The following is a 10828-nucleotide window of genomic DNA, read 5'->3' as shown; positions in this document are numbered from 1 at the left end:
AAAAAAAAAAGTGAAAATTGCTGCTTTTAAGGTTTTTTTAAACTCTATCAGGGAACCAAGTTATCTTTGAACCATTGATGACTTCTTTAAATCTTTTCAGTTAGTCCAATTATCACCAATGCTATATCTTTTTTACCTTTTAGACAACGATAGTATGAATTTATTAAGTGTTTTGCTAAAATATATGTACAATGTTCTGCTTAATAATGGCCCAAAAAAAAAAAAAAAAAAAGGTTACTCAAGTTTGACCTCTAATAAAGCCGCACTAGATGTTTGTAGTTGGCAGTGTCCTTTTCTAGTTATTTTGTAGTCACCTTTAGTCATCCTAGAATTTATCCAAGTTAGAATAAGCTTATTGGCCTATGAAGCTCAGACTCTGTTCTCTTCCCCGCTTTTAAAAAATCTAAACATTTGCTCTTTTTCAGCCTGGTAGCAATTTTCATTTTCAGTGACCTTTTTAAGTATCACCAAGTATGATTCTCACTTTTCTCAGTACTTGAAGATATAGTTCATCAATGTCATTTGAGTTCATAGAGGACAGGTCCAGATTAGATTTCTCTTTTAGCAGTGCCTGTACTTTTTGATGGATAAAATTAACATTAGGACAAATAGAGAAATCATTGGCTGCACTTCTAACAGAAAGCTTTATTTCTGGAGAACTTAAGTCTCTTATTACTACTACAATCTGAAAGTTAGCTTGGTATGAAGGAGAACTAAATGGCCTTAAAGCCAAGAAGTGGGTCTTTTCACATAATAGCTATTTTACACCAACTAAGTCACATAATCTCAGTACTCTAGGCAATTCCTTAAATTGAAGAAGAGGAAATTTCTCAATTGGAAATTCCCTGTATTAATTTCCCAGGTCTGGTACCATTTAACCTTAGTAAATACTGTATTATGCGACTATGTAGAGGGCCACAGATAGTGGGGGAACTCTGGGTGAGGTATAAGACCTTTCAGTTCAGAGGGAACCTGCTAACAATGTCTGGTTCAGCTCCCCATCTCCCCTAAAGGTTTTTGGCCTTCCTGAGAAGTCAGGGGGTGGTGACGACCTGTGTTGTGAATAAAGCAGAGTGATAACAAGTAGAAAAGAGTCATGTACACGCAACAGCAAGTTGTTTATGTGATCCCACATGGGCAGTACATACTTTGCCCAGTATTGTTTGATATTAGGGTATACAAGGGCGAAAGATTGGGAATAAATGGACTCCATATTTTCACCATCCTCAGGAGTCCCACCACATCACTAAGATGGTATATTTTAATCACCCCAGCGTGGGAGATCTAGAAAGCAACAGTATGTTTTGTCACTCCAACTTGGGGGCCCTAGAAAGCAGGACCCAAACACTGCTATCCATAAAAATGACCTATTTCTTGAACTCTAAATCAAGTGGTCAAAATGAAGGAAGTTAGTTACATTTCTTTTTATTTCTGCTCACCAGTTTTATTCATGCATGGGTACACACACACACCCCTCCACCCCCCTCCCTAGTATGGTTCCTGGCTTTCCTCCCAAGAGTATGCCTTTTCACTTTTATTTTCCAATCCTGTTTTCACTTTTACCTTTCCTATTTTTTTCTGAAATGGGTCTTATTCCAAATAAGGGTTTCAATTCAGCAATTTTACATGTGATCAAATGTGCCTCCTTGTGTTAGATTCTTGTTTGTGGTCTAAAATTTGATTTTGTTACAAGCATTTGAGGTAATAGGTTTTACTATTGGTTCCTTTCTTGGACTTTTTCATCTTATGAATTCATTTTATCTATTGCTATTCATTTTTATTGTAGCTATTCACTATGAACCTAAATGGGCAATTTTATCCTTTACTACTTTTTTATTTTAAAAGCCTTTTTGTTCAATTTTTAATACAATAAATGCTGCCAGTCTTTACACACTACCTTGTAGCTGAGAGCTTTTAAGCCATCATCTAGAAATCTAAATTCTATTCTTAGATACCATCATCCACTCTAAAAATCTCTTCTGAAAGATCTCCCTCCCAGTTGTGGTCTCTCAGTTATTCAATGATCTGACCTACCTTCATATTCCTGGACTAATTTTTTAAAACTTCATAGAATTATGTTTAGAGATAGAAGGAATCTTAAAAGTCATTGAGTCCAATCTCCTATTTTTTTAATAGAAGAAGAAGCAGGCTCAAAGAGGTAATGTGGTTTTCTAGAGGCACAGAACTAATTAGTATCTGATACAGATTTTGAACTCATATTTTCCTGACTTCAAACCCAGAATTCTTGTCTGCTTGCCCATCTAACTGCATTTACATTAGTCCCCTTTTTCCTCCGTTATTTTGACATTACACTGTCTTGATTCTAAATTCTTTTTATTAAATTCTATCCTCAGTTCCTCTCAATTCTTTATATTCAGGCATAATCCAAGGCAGGATCCTTGATTCTCTTCTGTTCTTTGTACCCTCAACAGATTTTATATATTCTTATGGCTTTAGATAACATCTGTACATGAGAGACTTCCAAATCTACAAAGTGAGCCTTTGTCTCATTATGGAACTTGAGTCCTATATCTTTAACTGTTTACTGGCATCACATTCAGTTCAGCAAAGCTTTTTCCAGTACCAAGCAACCTGATCAAAGTTTTTACCACTTCATACCTAGTTATAATTAGCTTCCCTGTCTTTATTCTACCAATTCATTATACCCACTACATTCTTTAGTGGGTCTTTAAAAAAAAAATTAACTCCTTCTCTCTATCCCTCTCTCCTTATATGTTTTGAGTGTTTTGCCTGTCCCTTCCAGTCCAGAAAACCTACATTCACATCATACCTTAGATACTATGAATCCCTCTAGTAGTTGAAATTTCTCTATACCTTAGTTTTCCCCATTTGCTGGGGTGCTGGGATGGATTTAATAGCTTCTTCAGGTCCCTTCCAACTCACTCCATTATCCTGTGATTTAAAATGAATACGTTGTGAATGATGTAATCTATGGTTGTTTCATTAGAGAAGTATTGCTCAGTCTGTAAGGCCTTTAAAAAGAGATAAAATGATTTAGTTTTTCGATCAAGTTCTTATACAACCAATATCATAGAACACATTCTGTGAAAGGGAAGTCCAAAGAAAAACATTTCCATCAGTGGTGAGGGTCACTAGTTGTTCCTGTTGATAAATGAATAATGCCATTGAACTTACACTACAATACTTTTAGGAGAAATAGATACAATTTTAATCATCTATGTAAAGAACACAAGGTAGCGAATAAGCATATTATTCAGATTGACATGAAGTTAGATAACAGATCATCATATTAGTCATCAATATCTGTGTTTTGGGAAGGACTATAGACATGGAATTATCCAATTCAAAGCAATAGAAAAATTAATGAATGGGCATAAACAGGCTTCATTGTGTTAACCAATAATTCCATTACCAAAAAATTATATAAAAGATATTAAGTATGTGCATAACCAGAAAAAGATATATGATGGTCAGGAAAAAAGAGTAAAGACAACTAAGTGATAGACAAACTGAGTTGTTCCCCTAAAATGGTGAAAGGACAAAAGAAAATTCTCTGATACATTGAAAAATATAAAGATAAACCATGTCTCCTCCATGCCCTCGGACTCATAAAGTAGAAGGAGGCACGTGATACATGCAAGTATATACTTTGTGGTAAAAATGTCATAGTAATACATCAATATAGGCATAGGAGCATTATGAATCTTAAGAGGATCTATGAGAAAGCAGACCAGAATGCAAGGGATTGAAAGGTATGCAGAGACTATACACTTAAAGTACTTTTATAAAACATTGTCCCAAGTCCACTGTGGAACTTCTGTGAAGAGTATTTGCTAGAAGATGCTCCTTTTAAGTATATGATTAAAAAACAAAAAATCTTCCACAAAATGAACCTTGAAAACTAAGAGGTCCAGAGCATAATATGGAGTGAGAAGGGGTTAAAATGGTATATTAAGTCAGTATATGGCATTTTTAGGATATGGAAATATATTTTATTCTGTTTTGTTCCACAATTTCTCCACCTTCACTTTTATCAAACTAGGAGTATTAATTATCTTTCCTAAAGATTAGCCCCCAAATATTCCATAGCCATATTGCTTTGTAAAATGTTGATCTAAGGGACATCAAATATATGTCACTTTTTATTTCAAAGGATGAAAGCGCCACACATATTCCTGTGTTTATCAGTGGTTTGGGTTTTTGTATCTGGCAAAATCATTCCCTCTTCTTATTTTATTTCCTAATTTTTTTCTTTTGTGAAAATGAGAAGAGTGGTCAGTATCATCTTTCTGCTATGTTGTTTACTGCTATATCTGTGCCTGACATCTTTTTATTTTTCCTGAATTTTGTCCCATTTTTTCAAATTTCAAGGTGACTTAAAACATTTCTCAGGGATATTAGTATCTGCAAATTTGAGCGTATTATTTTCATTAATTCTGCAGCTATTGCGAAGTATCAGTTGGGTACTGATACTTCAGGAAAAATACAAAGATAAATCATGTCTCCTGCATGCCCTTGAATTCATAAAGTAGAAGGGGACATATAATACATGCAAGTAGATATTTTGTGGTAAAAATGCAATAGTAATTCATCAATATGAGCATAAGAACATTATGAATTTTTGTTCATGGAAAAATCAGTCAACTAGAATTTACTAAGTGCCTACTGTGTACTATGAGGTATGGGAATAAAAAGAAAGGTGAATAATAAACAGTCCCTATTGTCAAGAAGTTCACAGTATAATGAAGAAAACATAAATGATTTTTACAGGATAACGAGAGCAGTCAAAATGAAGACACAAAGATTAAGATAGACTGAGAAAGGCTTCTTACAAAAGAATTTTAGCTAAAATGGAGGAGAAAATGAGGGAGAATATTCTAGGTATGGGCGAAAGCCAGCAAAAGGAGTTAGGTTATGAAGAGCCTGGAAAAGTGACAGGATCTTATAGTTGATCCTAGAGATAACAGGAACTGATTAGAGTTTATTGAATAAAGGCAATGATATAGTCAAACATTAAGTTTGACAGCTGAGCTGATCGAGTGCAATGAGGAGGGACTTGAGCCAAGAAGATCAATCCACAGGTTATTATCCTGTAGACTATTATCCAATAGTCCAGACACAATCCATCAAATTGGTTGTAGTGTCAGAAGACAAAGGGAGACATATACAAGAGATGTGAAGGTAGAAATGAAAGCATTTGACAACTGATTAGATTGTGGAGAGATGGGTGAGAGAGCAAAGACTCAATGATGACACTATGATTGTGAGCCTGGGTGACTGGGAGAATGCAGGTACTCTCAATAGTACTAGGGAGGTTAGGATGAGAAATAGGTTTAGAAGTAAAAATAGTTTTAGATGTATTAAGTTTAAGATATCTACAGGACATTCAGTATAAGCTGTCTATCAAGAAGTTGAAGAGATGAGACTTGAGAACAAGAAAGCTGCTACAACTGGATAAGTAGATTTGAGAATCATATTAAAAAAATATAACCACTGGAGCTGATGAGATCACCAAGTGCATTAGCATAGAGAAGGTCCAGGAGAACCGTGGTGATCCCCACAATTAGGAGGCATGACATGGTTGGAGATATTGTAAAGGTGACACTGGAAATGTCAGAAGGGTGGGAGAAGAAACATGAGAAAGTTTAAAAAATGAAAAGCTAGAAAGAAGAATATCAAGAAAAAGGATGACAAAAGGGTCAAACAAAAGCTGCAGAGAGATTTTTTAAAATGAGGATCAAGAAAAGGACATTTGGCAATTACAACAGCAACTCCAGAGAGACTAGCTTCAGTTGAATGATGAGGTAAAAATCAGATTGCAAATTCTTAAGAGAGTTAAGAGGAAAGGAAGTGGAGGTACCTACTGAAGACAGTTCTTCTTAAGGAGTCTGGCCACTAAAGGGAGACGAGATAGAGGCTGATAGTTAGAATGGATAAATGAATTAAGGGCTTTTTGAGGATGGGGAAAACAGAAAATAATTGTAGGATATCAGTCAGTAGACAAGAACAACTGAAGATTAGTGAAAATAGATATGATAGAGGGGAAAACATGCTACAGAAAGTAGGATAGAATGGGATCTTTGTGCAGGTGGAGTTTGCCTTGGCAAGAGGAGCCATTTGAAATAGCAGCAACAGATTTCTGAGCTATATGCAATAAAGTACAGAAGAAAAGTAGAAGTTCTCTACAAAGTGGAAATTCCCTAGAGAAGGGGGCACGTAGCTGAGCCTTTAAGTTTAGATAGGATTTGCAAAAGGCAGATCACAATGCACAAGTGAATATTCCTCGTAGAAGGACCAGCAAGAACAAAGTTTACAGGGAAGGAAAATAGTAGTTACCCAAGGGATGGCACATTGCAGCTGTATCTTATAGGAGTGTGAGATAAGCCTGGAAAGATTATGGTGGCCAAGGTGATGATTTTGTACTTTATTTTGTAGGCAATAGGGAATTATCAAAGGGCTCTGTACAGAAGCCTATGATCAAGTTTTTTCATAAGAATGGTTAATCCAGCAACAGTGTAAGAATTAATTGGGAGAAGAAACTAAGCAAGCAAGTAGTAATGAGTATCTGTATAAGGACACATTGTGGCAGGTAGATGGTGTAATGGTTAGAATCCCAGACCTGGAATCAGGAAGATAGAAGTTCAAATCCAGACTCAGACATTTACCAGGTGTGTGACCCTATTCACCATAATTGCCTCATCTATAAAATGAGCTGGAGAAGGAAATGGCAAACCATGCCAGTATTTTTGCCAAGAAAATCACAAATTGGGTCATAAAGAGTCAGACATGACTGAAATAATGACAACAGCAACATTAGGGCACAAAGTGTTTTTATCGGATGACCAATAAAAAAATGAGGTGCTGAACTTGTCAGTTAAGAAAACATGGTTTCTCCAAAGCAATCCCAATAGACTTTGGATAGAAAATGCCATCTGCATCCAAAAAAAAGAATTAAGGAGATTGAACATATGCTATGTTCGCTTCTTTTTTCTGTTAGCTTTTTTTCTCTCCCGTGGTTTTCCACTTTTGTTCTGATTTTTCTCTCCCAACATATCCATAAAGCCATGTGTATTAAATTTTTTTTTAAATAATAAAAATGGGGGCGGGAGAGAAAACACGGTTTCAAATCCTGTCTCAAACTCTTACTAAGCTATGTATCCATGGACAAGCATTTAACTTATTCAAACCTCAATATCATCACAAGGTAAAAGGGGCTTTGTTAGTGAGCTTTTGCCTTATTTATTTAATTGGGGGAGGGTGAGGCAATTGGAATTAAATGAATTGCTCAGAGTCATACAGTTAGTGAATATTAAGTGTCTGAGGCTACATTTGAACTCGGCTCCTCCTGACTTCAGGGCTGGTTCTCTATCCACTGCATTATCTAGCTGCTCCTTTTTGCTCTATCTTGTTTTGAAATAGACCTCAATTTTACTTCCCCACCATTTCCAAACCATTTGGCAATATCTAAATGCCGTAGTGGCCCTCTTCTTTCTGGCTTCTCTTTATCACCTTTCCTGTTAAAAAATTATCTTTTCAAGGGCAGACAATGGCACTTGTTTCTTGTTGTATCCACCAGTTACAATGTGCAGCATAATACGCCTGCACACATGAACACATGACCTATATTTTTGGAGAGAATTATATTGATCTGATATAAGTTTACTTCTTCAGTGAATAAAAACTATGTTAAGTCCCATGTTGTATATTTCATTCTGTAAAACAAATACAAACTGTTAACCTAAGTGTCTCCACAAGTTCAGGGATAAATTCACCAATCTTAGTTTCCTGAGTTCTTCATACTTGGATAAGTTTTTGACCTCATTCAAAAAATCAATTTTCTATTTTTTGAAAACTGGGACATTGGTCATGCAATACCTTTCCTGTGCTGATGTGTTTGTAAAGATCATAGTGAACAGCTCAGCAACCATATTTGAAAGTTCTTGCAATACCATGGATCATACTGGTCCAGACATGGTAGCTGGCTCTTTTTCAGTAACCTCTTATATATAGATGAGGCCATTTTAAATATTTTTGTTCCACACTTCACAGTCTAATAATTACTTTGATAGAAAAGTAACAGCAAAATAGAAATTAAGAAGTTCTGCCCTTTCTCCTTCATTTATTATCTTCCTTTCATTCACTAGAAAAGTGATCCAATATCATTTCAGATCTTTTTCTCAGTGAAAGAGGTAGCCAAAAAAAAAAAAAAAAGAGTAAAAGAGTGAAAGTGTTAAAGGGAATGAAAGAAAGTGAAAGAGGGAAAAGAGAATGAAAGTGAAAGAGTAAAAGGAAGAAAGAGTAAAGAGTAAAAAAGAAAATAAAAGAGACAGAGAGACAGATAGACAAAGACAGAGAGCAAGGAAAGCAGGAAGGTTTTTTCTTGTTTTGAACTTTTATCACGGGCCTTAGCTTACCCTGGGTTTTAGCATTCTGCTATTTTTATATGCCACTATTTCACTTTTATATTCATTCTCAATTCCATGCTTTTTTTTTTAACATTCCAGTTGGTCAGCAGAATTTTCTATTCTTCCTAGGCAGCTCCCCTTTCCCTTCTTTTCCTCATCTAAATAATTTGGATATGTCTACAGAATATTCTTGAGAGACTCCTATTCCTCTTGAGCCAATTCTCTTTATAGAATCTTTGGCGAGGGAACCCTGTCTATTCTTTCTCTGAATTCCTTGAAAATCATTCTCTCTTCCAAAAGCTCAAATGTGTATGTGTCAGGCTCTAATTTTCTCTTTATCAAGAGCCTTAAGATGGCATTGTCACTTATTCCTACATTCTAGTCACTACTTTTTTAGTGTGCACATGTTATATAAATCAAATTGCAAAATATAAAAGAAATGGCATTCAAATTTCCTTTGAGATTGTATGGAAAAGAAGTACAAAAGGAATAATACTACTATTGGTACTATGACTCAGTCACTATACAAACTTAATATTTGCTTTGTGTCAGAACATATGAATATTTGATGATGGCTGTGGTGGGCTGGTTGTTCAAAAGAGTTATTATGTCCACCACTATTTCTGGATTCTGGGCTACCTCTACTCAAGTCTGAGAGAAGGTGGTAAATAAAGATGTTCTGACCTTTTGAAAACAAGATCTTATTTAGGTCAGTTCCAATGGTCTTGTGATGAAGAGAGCCATCTGCACCCAGAGAGAGGACTGGGAGGACTGAGTATGGATCACAACATAGTATTTTCATTCTTTTTTGTGTTTGCTTGCATTTTGTTTTCTTTTTCATTTTTTCCTTTTTGATCTGATTTTTCTTGTGCAGCATGATAATTGTGGAAATATGCATAGAAGAATTACACATGTTTAACATATATTGGATTATTTGCTGTCTACAGGAAGGGGTGAGGGGAAGGAAGGAAAAAAATTAGAACACAATGTTTTGCAAGAGTGAATGTTGAAAATTATCTATGCATATGTTTAGAAAATAAAAAGCTTTAATAATTTTAAAAAAACCAAGATCTTGTCTATTTAAGTGTCTATAGAATTGTCAAAGATCTATAATAAGATCTTTGTCCCATCAACTAGATTCTCTGTGGAAGAGGCAGCTTCATGGGAAGATGGGGGCAAGAATTTCACAGGATAAAAAGGCTTGGATAGATTGTGGTATATACACTGATAGAGAAAGAAGTGAGATCAGAGAGTAATTAAAGTACGAAAGAAAAAATTCTCCGAAGACCTATTGTGATTCGTCACATCAATATAAATTAATCTTAGGTTCATGAAGGCTGTGTCAACAAGGTGCAAGTTTAAATTTTATCAATCTAAAAATATGTCAGGTATGGACTTGGAGATAAACCACATATTTTTTGAAGGCCAGTCCAGCTAAATATGGGGACAATTAAGTGTAATTAATTTTTCAGCCACACCAACACAATCTGTCTACTAAGGTGTTAAAATTTTTTTGCATCTATAGGGGTGAAGAGAATTTCCACACTAATGAATGTGATCATTAAATTAATATAATTCTATATGTCATCTACTTAGGTCAAACTCACTTTGGCAAACATTTAAATACCTTCTACATTCAAAGTCTCATTCTGGATGCTGGGAATACAAAGACAAGATTACAATTCATATTCTTAAGGAATTTATATTCTATTAAGTTCATAAGGACCCTCTTCCCAAATTAACTAGATTTGTCTATTCTCCAGAATTAAGCTTCAAAGTAGGTACTTTGTTTAAGATGCCAAAACCACTGCATCACCAAGTTGAATAGTTAGTCTTTATTACAATACTCTTATTATATAATATATATTATCACATATATGATTTATATGTAATATATGTTATATTATGTATAACATATATTAATATAATATGTGATGTTATTATATAATACTCATATATAATACCTGATGATAGATTTATGTTTCTATTGTTTAATCCAAAAAAAAAAGAAACTTTTTATACCACTTGTTCTAAATGCAATCATGTTCATCTAAATGCAAGTGAAAGAGCTCGCTCTCTCTCTCTCTCTCTCTCTCTCTCTCTCCCTCCCTCCCTTTTTCTGTCTCTCTCTCTGTGTGTCTCTCCAGACATAGCTAACTACCCATCATTCTTCACCCCGCCCCTTCACAGTATAATAAATTAAACCAATGCCTTCCTCAAATCTAGTTTTATAAAAATTGAGAGAATTTCATATCTGATATCTTTAGTCAGAGATGATGAGTAAAACATTCCCAAGAGTCACAACTTCCAAAAATCAACTTGAATTCCTGTTCTAGATTCTGTACTAGTTGAATCTCACAACAGTAGAACTCTTGGGTTGCATCCAAATTTTTTATGCTTTTTATTTTTCAAAACATATGCATGGATAATTCTTCAACATT

The sequence above is a fragment of the Sarcophilus harrisii genome, chromosome 4 (assembly GCF_902635505.1).
Source record: "Sarcophilus harrisii chromosome 4, mSarHar1.11, whole genome shotgun sequence".
Classification (NCBI taxonomy): domain Eukaryota; kingdom Metazoa; phylum Chordata; class Mammalia; order Dasyuromorphia; family Dasyuridae; genus Sarcophilus; species Sarcophilus harrisii.
Note: the sequence above shows the minus strand (reverse complement) of the source record.